Genomic DNA, 12,776 nt, shown 5'->3' on the forward strand with positions numbered 1-12,776 from the left:
TCCGCAGGTCTGACAGCATAACTGCTAATTACAACATTGCTGTCTATGGGATGTTGCTGTGTGACAATTGGTTGCCGCATTTCCTACATTAAAATAGTGACCACGTTTCAAAAGTATGCCATGAGCTGTAGAGTGATGTGGGCATCATGTAAAATGCTTTATTAAATGTGAACACTTTTTTATCTGCATTTTCTAACCTGCTGAATTGAATTGCTTCAATTCTGGGTTTAGTTCAATATTTTGATTAAATATTGCTCGTATTCTGAATGACATGAGGTGACACACATTGTTAAGAAACTTGGCTGAATATAACCTTTGGAATACATTTGTGGTTCTTTCACTGTTCAATGCTGATGTCAACTTATTGATGGAATACACTGTGTAGCATATTAATTCATCTACCTACCTACCTACCTATCTATCTATCTATCCATCCAACATATACCTCTCAACCTTCATTCCTCCAGCCTTCCTGTTTCCCCTTTCATTTCTTCTTTAATTATACCATCTCCATCCTTAATTTACCAGTCCCTTCACAAATAACTATCCCTCTGGCTGTTCATCAACCAATCTCTCATACACAAACAATTGAGAAATGTTGTGTATGATCTAATATATTAACACAAAATCATCCATTTTTTGCCATAACATATTCCCTTCTGAAATGTACATCCTGAAATGTTAATCTAATATTGATACAGTAAACTCAAAGCTCACTGGTAGGTTTTTAGTTAAAGAACTTCTGATCTTTTCTATCCTTCTATACAAATATCCTATGATCCAACTAGCCAAATTGTGGGCTGCATAGGATTCTCTGTAAGATGGGATTTGCTTTAATAATGATGCTGTTACCTCAAATTCCCCTTTTCACAGACTTCCTCATTATAATCAAACATTGAGGTTTGGATGTATGTTTTCACATTCCTTTTACTGGGAGGTGATCATACAAGAAATACTTGTAGTGTTTGAGGAGGAGGAAATGAAGAGTTATTGTAGAGGGCAATTTTATAAAGAATAATGAAAAGGATATGAAAGTCAAGGCAACATCATGCTATTCAAATTGCTGTGACTTAACTAACTTATCAGCTACTTTGTTTGCCCTCCTTTCTATAGGTGCAGGCCAGTGCCAGGATGTAGGTTCCTAGTTTTCTCTACAGAACCTTTGCCAATTCATTATGTATGGGACTAGGCAGTGATGAAAGAGACTGACTGTAGATGGCACCACAGGTGATCCCAATCCTGTTCCAATTCAGTGTTCACACATGCACACCTACCAGTAGGGGTCACTGTATATTGATGAGGAAGAGCTATCCTGGATAAGATTCCTCCCACAAACAGGGCATTAATATGAGGAATATCCGTCAGTACGTACAATTAAAACCCCTTTGTTAAAAGTCATTTACTTCAGTTTATCTGATAACTCAAATCAATCAAGGTCTAAGATAACACTCAGCTGTTCTATATACTGTTTAATTCAAATTATTGGGTAATTCAAAATTGAAATGTAAAAATGATTCCCAATATTTAAAAGCAGGCAGTTGTACAAAACACCATAGTCAGTGAGCATGGTTTATGTTTTTCTTGATGAATATCAGAGACTTAGTGTTTATTATAATATGTATGCATTAAACAAACTATTATCATAAGATCATAAGAAATAGGAACAGGAGTAGGCCATTCAGCCCATTGATCCTGTTCCACCATTCAAGAAGATCATGGCTGAACTGATTGTGGCCTTAACATTTTCCTGCCTGTTCCCGATAACCCTTGACTCCCTTGTAGATAAAAATTTGTCTAATTCAGCCTTGAATATATTCAATGACCCAGCCTCCACTGCTCTTTATGGAAGAGAATTCTAAAGAATAACTGAGAGAAGAGATTCTCCTCATCTCTGTCTTAAATGGGAGAACCCTTATGTTTAAACTGTGCCCCTATTCTAGATTCCATGAGGGGAAACATCATCTCAGCATCCATCATGTCAAACAGCTTCAGAATCTTATATGTTTCAGTAAGATCACCTCTCTTTCTTCTACACTCCAATGGGTATAGGCCCAATTTGCTCAACCCCTTACCCTGGGACAACTCTTTCATCCCAATGCATGTATATCCTTCCTTAAGTAAGGAAACCAAAACTGTACACAGTACTCTACGTGAGATCTCACCAATGCTCTGTACAGTTGTGGCAAGACTTCCCTACTTTTATACTCCATCCCCCTTGCAATAAAAGCCAACATTTCATTTGCATTTTTAATTATTTGCTGTACTTGCATGTTAACTTTTTGTGGCACAAAGACACGCAGGTCCCTCTGTACTGCAGCATTCAGCAGTCTCTCTCCATTTAAATAAAATGCTGCTTCTCTAATCCTCCTGCCAAAGTGGACAAGTTCACATTTTCCCACATTATACTCCATCTGCCATATCTTTGCCCACTCACTTAACCTGTCCATATTTCTTTGCAGACTCTGTGTAAATTTGGCTACCATACGGTAAGTCCCTTCATCCAAGTCACTAATATAGATTATAAATAGTTGAGGAACCAGCACTGATCTCCGTGGCACTCCACCCACTATGGTTTACTAAGCCAAAAATGGTCCATTTATTCTGACTCTGTTTCCTGTTCGGTCTTTGCTAATATATCAGCCCCAACACTGTGAGCTCTTATCTTGTGCAGAAACATTTTATGTGGCACCTTATCAAATGGAAATCCAAATACACCACAGGGCCTGCAGCAGTTCAAGAAGACAGCTCACCACCACCTACTGAAGGGCAATTAGGTATGGGCAATAAATGCTGTCCCAGCCAGCGACACCCACATCCTGTAAATGATAAAATTTCTATTGGTTCCTCTTTATCCACCTTGCTTGTAACATCTTCAAAGAACTCTAATAAATTTGTCAGACATGATTTCCTTTTCATAAAACCATGTTGATTACCTGATTATATAATGATTTTCAAAATGACATGCAACTATCTCCTTAATAATGTGTTCTACATTTTTCCAATGACAGATGTTCGACTAAATAGTCGATAGTTTTCTGCTTTCTGTCTCCCGCCTTTCTTGAATAGTGGTGTTGCATTTGTGGATTTCCAATCTGCTGGGACCTTTCCAGAATCTAGGGAATTTTGGAAGATTACAACCAATGCATCCATTATCTCCACAGCCACTTTTAAGATTGTGGATGCAGGCCTTCAGGTTGAAGGGACTTGTCAGCCTTCAGTCCCATTAGTTTTTCTTGTATTTTTTATCTAGTGATAGTGATTGTTTTAATTTCCTCCCTCTCCTTTGCCTCTCCCTCCTTATTACTCTTTTAATTACCCTTTGCTGGTTTCTAAAATTTTCCCAATCCTTGGGCCTACCACTAAGCTTCACAGCATTGTGTGTTTCCTGTTTTAATTTGATACCATCCTTAACTTCTTTAGTTTACCTTGGATGGCATATCCTTTTCATAGAATCGTTCTTTCTCAATGGGATATTTCTGTGTTGAGAGTTATGAAATGTCTCTTTAAAGGTTTGCCACTGCTTTTCTATTGTCTTACTTTTTAACCTATTTCCACATTCCACTTGAGCCAACTCTGTCTTCATACCTGTCATGAATGTGTAGTTGTGATATTGATTTTGTAAAAATACTAATCTTTCTTTTAAATGGACACAGGAAGGTGGCTTCCAAAAGCCACCTGACCTTTTACAACTGCAATGTTGTCAAGCTTCTAGAAGACTTCAAGTGGATTGCAAGCAGGCATATCCAGACATGTTAAGGCATTGGAAATTCAATGCAATAAAAGCAAAATACTGAGGAAGCTGGAAATCTGAAACAAAAACAGAAAATGCTGGAAAGACTCAGCAGATCTAACAGCATCTGTGATGAAAGAAACAGAGTTAATGTTTCAAGTCCATATGACCCTTCTTCAGAGAAATTCAATGCACATTTCCACATGGGTAAATGGGAACTCATTGACAATGGCTTCCCTGGAGGTGTGAGTAGCTCTTTCCTATCTCACCAAACCAGGAAGAATGGGAGCCATTCAAATTAATGGTTGAGACATTTAAAAGGTTAATTACCTTGGTGAAAAGACAATGGGTGTGATTATGCACCCACAACTAGGCTAACCCAATACTTACATTGGGAGAAGAAGGCTCTGAAGAAGAGTCATACAGACTTGACACGTTGACTCTGTCTTTCTCTCCACAGATGCTGTCAGACCTGCTGAGCTTTTCCAGCAATTTTTGCTTTTGTTTACATTGGGAGTATGATTTGACAGTCTGGGATAGCAGGTATTTTGAATTTTGAACTGTATAAAGTCTGGCTGAGAACCCAGAATGCATCAGGAAGTCGGTTCCATCTCTTGGATGAACTATGGGCAGCATGTGAGAGCTGGATTTCTCTCTGCCACTGGGAGGCTCAGAGGAAGCTGTCCAAAAATCATCACTGTTCTGCTGAAAAAGGAATCCCCAGGCAGTCTTCAAGGATTGTGCTGGCAGGACCAGTAAATAAAAGGGGTCTTCACTTGCTCCCCAAAGTTGCTGTAACGGCTGAGTCCACTTGAAAAGGCAAACACTGACTAATCAAACACAACTCTTCACTCCAGAGGCCAACGTTTAACTGCAGGCCACAGGCCTGCAATGATATCTTAAAGAACTGAACTGAATCTCATCTTTACAAGTGTTCTTTTATCTTTATCTGCTTTTACTCTTTGTATCTGTATTTTAGTTAATAACTTTGCCACTTTTACTTAACTTTCAGCAGTAGTTTTGTAATAAACTAACCTTTATCTTGTTTAAGAATAAAGCTTGACTGCTAGGTTATTTTTAAATTAAATCACTCACAAACTAAAAGTAGGCTACACACACAGGCACACGCACCCACACACACAAACTCTTAGTTTATGGACCACTTTGAGGAACACCTTTCATACGACAAAACCCTTGTAATTGTCTTTAAGTTTGGTCAATATAAACTGAGTATTATAACCATGCATGTTATATGCATCATAGCTAGCATATATTAGCATATAGTCACTGTTATAATGTAGTGAAACACAGCAGGCAATTTACAGACAGCAAGGTTTGATGTGATAATGACCAGATAATCTGATTTAGTGATGCTAATCGAGAGATAAACTTTGGCTCGGATGCCATAGAGAAGTCCCTGCTCTTCTCCAGAATACAATACTGTCATAGGATCTTCGACATCCACTTGAAAGGGCAGACTGAGCCTCATTTTAAGGATCCCTTCAAACAAGCAGCATCCGTGGCAAGGCAGCACTCATTTCAGTGCTGCAATAGAACATCGGCCTGATATTGCACTTAAGTCATTGTAGGAAGTGTGAACACATAATCTTCTGATTCAGCAGAAATCGTTATACAAGCAAAACCACAGCTGGCAAATATTGCAGAGTGTATTGCTGGTGATTTTTATAAAGAATGTTTATAAAGGACAGGAGAATCAGTGAGTATTAACCAGAGTCATATAGTCAGAGAGTATTATACAGGTATCACACTGAATATTACAGAATATCATATTCAATGACTATTACAGAGAGTGAATGTTAAGCATGTATTAATACAGTCTGGGAACATAAGAGATATCACAATCAGCCAATAATAAAAAAAATCATAGCTACTGATTATTTTACAGAAAGTGAGTATTAAATAAGTATGAATACAGCAGAGAGCATGAGATTATCACAATCATTGAGTATTATAGGACATTAGAATCAGTGAATATTACACAATGTTACCATCAGTGACTATTGTAAAATATCTCAGTCAGTGAGAATTATTGACCGGCACAGTCAGCAAGTAGAAAAGAACATCACTGCCACTGAGAATTATTGAATATCACAGCCATGGAGTATTATAAAACATCAAAGTGAGCTGGATTTAGAGTATATGACAGTCAGTATTATAGGATATCAATGTCACTGAGTATTATCGAATGTCATTGGGTGATATTATAGAATATCATTATTGGTGAGTATTATGGAATATCACAGTCCATGAGAATTATAGAATATCACACTTAGTGAGTGCTTTAGAATTTTTGACTCAGTGAATATCGCAGGGCGGAATTTTCTGGTCCTGCCAGTGGCGGGTTTTGTGGCGGGCAGGAGCAGAAATTTCAGAGAAAGACCAAAAATCAGAATCCCGCCAGCAGGAAATCAGTTCAGAATTTTTCCCTCGTTGTTTTCATAGTGGGCTGATGGCGGGTCAGGTTTCCTGCTGATCCATATCGGCAACATCATTTGCGTACATTACCATGTCATGAACACTCGTTAAAATTGCTACTCACCGGAATCACGTTCCCTCTCCCAATTATATGCCACACCAGTGGGAAATTAGACTGGTATAAATCACGATCGGGAATAAGTGGCATGCAGCAGTCTGCCCTCACTTTGTTCATGACTTTGAGGTGAGTGTAACATTCAAAGCCTACCTGCAACAGCACTGCTCTGGAATTCTCAGCAATGCCAGTGTTAACACACACTGGTGGGGGTGTAGGGTTGGTCTGCTAATGGTGGGTGCCTCAGGTGTAAGGTTGGGACTGTGGGTGCCTCAGGTGTAGGGTTGGTCTGCTAATGGTGGGTACCTCCATACCTTGGGAGGATAACAGTCAGTGTGTGCTGCGGGTCTCAGGGAGGACTGCACACTGAAACAAAGACCAGCATTGCAACCAGGGGTAGGGAGGAGCGGAAGAATGGCAGAGACATGGGGCACCATGGGGTATGGTGGGGTTGTGGGGTTGGGGGTGGGAGGGGGAAAGATGATGAAGACATAGGAGACCATGGGTTGGAGGGGTGGGGGGAGACGCTGGCAGGCAGAGGGGATACCAAAGGTGGGGAAGCTGGAAGACTAAAACAGACACAGAAGGGGGTGGATAGGAATTGAACCCAATGAATGGGAGGGGGTGCACGCAGACTCCGGAATAGGAGGGAGGGGGTTATGCCTGTGTAGCACAAGTGGGATGGGTTGCATAGAGAGTCGTGTTGGTGGGGTGGGTGGCAGTTGAAAGAAGAGATGCTGTGTTGTGATCAGTGATGAAGGAACAAGACAGCTCATTGAAAGACAGTCATAGTCCCTGGTCTGGGACCAAGAAGTCAGAGTGAGAGATTAGAGGCAGTCCTGGGGCTTTATGGACCTCATAGTCAGGGTGTGAGATTAAAGGCAACCCTGGGGCTTTGTGGACCATGCCACAGGGCTATGCATGGCATGTGCATTGTAGTCCCGCTCCAGGGAGGGCAGGGCCTGTGCGTACAACATGGTGTTGTAAGGTACAGCATGGTGTGCAGGGTGTGATCATAGTTGACAGGCTTGTTGAGCTGGGCACTGGGCTGCAGGTGAGATGGTCAGGGTGAGGGGAGGCATCTGCAGCTGTAAATGGGGAAAAGGGGGTTATTCAAAGCTCTCCTGGTGGGGTTGGGGCGGTGGTTCTCAACTGTATGTGACCATGCACACAACCGCAAGATGGGCAGGGGTTAGGCCCACATAGGGCATGGGGACATTAACAGTGATGGGTTCAGGGGGGAGGACTGGAATGTCCACCACAATGACATTGGGATCCAGTGTTACTCGGGGGAGGCTGGAGAATAACCAATGGGAGGTCTACCTGCCCATCGTGAGGTTCCAGGAAGATTGAAGGGACTCACACACTGATAGGGGGAGGGTCGAAGCTCCCTCCAAGTCTCCAAGTAGAAATGCAGCACCACTATCTTGAAACCCTGAAGTTATTGCGCAGTTTAAAATCAAAACTGGAAAAGAATCTGCTCGGGAGGGGACTGAGGCAGTGTGGAGGAGTCCACAGCTGAACTAAGGGGTCCTTTCAGGGGACACCCTCAAACTGCTTCGAGTCACAACATTAAAATAGAGACAGAGCTGAGAGAAAAGAAGAAGACTTCCTTGGGAAGGTGTGATTGGAGCCATTGCAGGAATCATTGGCTTCACAGTACAGTTGCTCCATTTGAACATTAACAGAGAGGTGAGTGAGAATGGGAAATGCAGGCAACTGTTAAGGAAGCACAGCTGCTGAATATCTGCCAGATCATCAATAAAAGTCTCTTATGTGTTTTCTCCAATTGGCTTGGATCACGGGCCAAAGAACATTCAGTCATTGCTGAAGTGCAAGTTGAGCTTGATCAGTGCACCAGATCAGAAATTGCAGGAGGGCTTTTGGTAAGGTGGCACATTTCATGATGCATCCAAACCTCCTCCAGCCTCTGTGGGATTGAGATGTCAGGTATCAGGGTTGGCATCTTGGTCACCTAGATCTGTGAGTTTATGAGCACCTCACAAGGCTGCACCTGTGAAAAGCCAGTAGCACAGAAGCAGCTCTAGGGGATGACAGCAGCTTTCACTTTACAAGAGGGATGTTTACTGTATTTGCCTACTATTCGTTAATCTGTTGCATGTATCAGTCGACAGGGTGAAGGAGGATTGAACAATGGAACCCGTGCTCAATGCTGCCGTCTTGATGGCAGTGATCTGATTGAGGAGGAAAAGGCCTGGCATGCCTGGTGCAGTTTCAAAAGGAGGCCCAGCCTGAGGTCCATGGCCCAGAGGAGTCCCAGCAGGACCCCGAGGATGAGGAGGTTAGACCCATCGCACAGAGGCGACTTGCATGACCAAGGGTCTACAGAAGATTTTCCTATCTGGAGATGAGCGACAGACAATGCCGTACACGCCTGTGTATGTCAGAGGTATGGTGGGTCATATCTACCACATTGTATTGGCGCACTGAATGCCCCATGGACTGGGAGGGCATCCCCTGCCAGTGCCCCTGAAGGTCACTGCCACACTCAATCTTTTTGCCTGTGATCATTCCAGGGATTCACAGGGGACCCATGCTGCATTTCTCAGGCTTCAGCACATAAAGGTATCAAGGAGGTTACTGGTGTCCTCCACAGTCAGGCTCATCATTATATGAGGTTCACACTGGATGAAGCCAGCCAGGCTGCAAGATCCCTGAGCTTCCCGGCTATCTCAGCTTCCCTAGAGTACAGGGTGCAATTGATTACATGCATGTGGCTTTGAGGGCTCCATGGCAGCAGCCTCTGATGTTCATTAACAGGAAAGGATTCCGCTCCATAAATGTTCAGCTGGTGTGTGATCATCAGAAGCACATCATGCGTATCTGTGCCAGGTACCCTGAGAGTTACCATGATTTCTATATCCTGAGTCACTCTCAAGTTCCTCACGCATTCGAAGGGCCTCAGCAATTATAGGGCTGGCTGCTTGGGGATAAGGGGTTACCCACGCAAATGATGGCTCATGACACCTGTGCATTGTCGTCAGAGTGCCTTGGAGGAGAGCTACAACATGGCACATAGCTTGACGTGATCCATCATCAAGCAGATAATTGGCACCTTGAAGATGCACTTCCGATGTTTGGGGCTCTGCAGTACTCTCCAAAGGGGGCACCCTGTATAATCATGGTATGTTGCGTCCCTCACAACCTGGTGCTTCAAAGTGGGGGAATCCCTTGTCAGAGGGAGACATAGAAGAGGCTGCGAGCTCCTCGGATGATGAAGAGCCATGAGGGCAGGAACCTGAAGAGGGAGTTGAGGGTCAGCTTCCACGTGAGGATAGCATCGAAGAAGCACAACGTGTAAGACATGCCCATGCCACACAGATAGCCATAAGATTCCAGAAGGAGTAAGATGCAGGCAATGGGACAAGGTCATACTCCTTCTGCCCCTTAATGCCAAGCCAGTGCACTGAACGACCATTACAACCAGTAACATCGAGAGCAAGTTCAGCATTCAGACTTGCACCTTCAACCCTCATGACTTACCAGGCCCTAATCTTTGGAAAGGTCAGCAGCAAACCCTGTATCCATGTGCCCTGGGAAGTGAAATCCAGTACAACAGCGCAAATGCTGTGTCAAAGGACCTGATGCAGTCATCGCCACCTTAATGAGAAACTTTTAGCGGACACTGAGATGCGCGCATGTTTGGAGAGACCATCACGGCTGCAGGTTTTGTGCTTTGTCACTACCAATGAAGACAGCCGTCTCATTTTGAGACAATTACAGTTAACCGTCCAAGATTATTGAGCAAGCCTAACTCCATGTTGCCTTGAAATGAGTACAGGTTACTGACACACTTTGCAAGCATTTCCTGTAAAGAGTTTGACCCTGACATAACACAAGGGTGGAGTAATTACCATGACTCAGCTACACATCACATGTGAGCCTCAAGAAAGAAGGCAAACACTGAACGGGAGAATGGATCAATCTCAAAAATAAGAGGGCACATTGATGCATATATATGATGCTTTCAGATGATGAGACCATTCTCATGAACAGCAAATGTACTTACAAAGATGCATGAAATATACAGTGATAGAACACCCATGGCCCAGAAGTGATGTCAAAGTTTTGGGATTTTTATAACCTCACTGCTACATTTTGATGCGTCCCTGACATCTGCAGCAGAGGTGTAAGCAGCTGGCTGAATGCTACACTCTGTTGTCTTTGATGACTTCAGCAGGTGTCTTCTAGAGGGCCGAGACCTGGAGGTCTCCTGCCTGCTTTGGGCCTCCTGCTGTAGGGCAGGTGCTCCCTCCTCAGCCTGTACAGCTGGAGGTGATGGAGTCACAGACAGGAGGGATTGGGATCATCTGGACACTCTGGGAGTCATCTGGGCAGATGGCCTCAGGGTCTCCAGATGCTGGTCCTCCCCTCCCTATAAGTGCCAGAGGGCGCCCGCCTGAGTCCCTGAGGAGAAGGGCTCCTGGAGTGAGGTCGAGGTGCCCTGTCCCCTCTGCCCTAGCCACTGATGGATCCCACCAATGCCTACAGTGGAGTGCAGGTCCGATCACAAAACCAGAAGGATCTGCTGGATCCAGATCTCCAAGGCGGCCACCACCCTTCCCATTGAGACCTCAAGGTGCTCGCATGTTGATGTCACGACATCACTCAGAGCACGAGTGGACTCCTTCATCCTTTGCTCTAGTCTATTTACTGCCTGTTGCAACTCTACCTGATTTTCTGCTGCTTATCATTGCATCTCCAGCATGTGTGACATGGCTGTGCCCAGAGGCTCATCATCAGACTCAGACACAGTCCGTTGAGTGCCAGAGATCTGGGCCGTCACTGCCTCCGACAAAGTGGGACAATTCCTGGGCATCTGCTGTTCCTCCTCCCATCTGGGATATAATTGTGGTTATGGACGAGCTTGGCTGCGTGAAGATAAATGGAATGGAATGTGGTGAGAAGAGATGGAGGAGAGGTTGGGAAGCATGCATACCTGTTGTGTCTGCTGAGCCCTCCCCAGTAAGGGCTGAGGATGGGTTTGTGCAGCATGATAGATGAGATGCTGGTGATGTTAAAGTGTCCGTGAGACAATCCGTGCTGATGTCTCCCCAGCTAATATTGTGTGAGATCCCTGAGCAGTGTAGTCCTTTGAGTGCATGATGAGAGTGTGAGATTGGAGTGAGCTGAAGGTTGACTTACCCTGGCAGAGCGGGTGAGATAATTCTTCCTCTTCCTGCACTGGATGGTATTTCTGGGGCAAGTGTCCGACGAGCTGACCTTCCTTTGCAGCTGCCTCCCGGGCCGGCGAGGTGAGGCTGGTGGGCCTCCTGGAGCCATCCCTCGGTTCGAAGACATCCCGGTGCTGCTGGACTCCACGGATGAGTGCCTCAAGGGATTCATTACTAAACCTGAGCGCAACCTTATGGAGAAGTTTCCTGCACACAGCTGGTCTGCTGAGTTTAATGTGTGTTCGGGTGCCGCTTAAATATAGCGTCCGGACCTTTGACCCCGTTAGCTATCAGCGGAGTGAACGAATCATTGTCTGCCCCACCATGTGATTCGGAGTGCTACTCACTGATGCAATAATTATTGAGCTTCCAAGTGTGAAATTAGGCGTGATTTCCCGCCAAGCCATCCAGCGGAAAACACGCCATGAAACCTGCCCACCGCTGCACTTAGCCTCCAAAATGGAAAATTCCACCCATAGTCACTGAACATTATATCAGTCACTGAGGATTATAGCATTTCACAGTGTGTATTGTAGAACATCACAGACAGTTAGCATTAAAGGCTGACAGTCAGTGAGTATTTTAGCATATCTCATTCAGTGAGTTTTCTAGAATATCAAACAGTGACAGTTATAAAATATGACAGATAATGCACATTATTGAATATTGCTGTCAGTGAGTATTATAGCATGTCACAGTCAATGAGTTTACAGAATATTGCAGACAGTTGTTGGCATTCTTCCATCTGTGAGAGATGATGGGAATGCAACCTCAGCACACTGGTGAGGCCAAGTGAGATCATCTGCTGCACATCTTTCGATGGCTGAACAAGTCAATTCTGGAAAGGCAAAGTCTGTCAAAAGTGCCACACATGAAGTTGACCCTTGCCAGTGGTGCGGGATGATCCCCGCTGATGTCTTTTTTGCAGGACTGGCACCTGCTTTGGAGATTCTGAAACCACATGCTATGGTGGTGGTGACTGGTGATCCACAACTGGTATCGCCATTTGCATCGATCATCAGCCAGAGTTTCCTATTTGTCATGATTGATGTTGAGGGCTGTTTTGACAGTATCCTTGAAAAGGAGCTTAGGGTGCCCTGCTAGTCTCTTGACATGGTCTACCTACCCGTATGGCACATCCCTGGGGAAGTAGCCACCTTCCATCCTGCACACATGCCCAAACCAGCAAAGTTTTCTTTACTTGATTAGCACTAGCATGCTTGGCATGTTTTCCCTAGAAAAGACTGCTTCATTGGTGACTTTGCCTTTCTATGTGATGCCGAGGGTGCATCATAGACAC

This window comes from Carcharodon carcharias, chromosome 2 (assembly GCF_017639515.1).
Source record: "Carcharodon carcharias isolate sCarCar2 chromosome 2, sCarCar2.pri, whole genome shotgun sequence".
NCBI classification, from domain to species: domain Eukaryota; kingdom Metazoa; phylum Chordata; class Chondrichthyes; order Lamniformes; family Lamnidae; genus Carcharodon; species Carcharodon carcharias.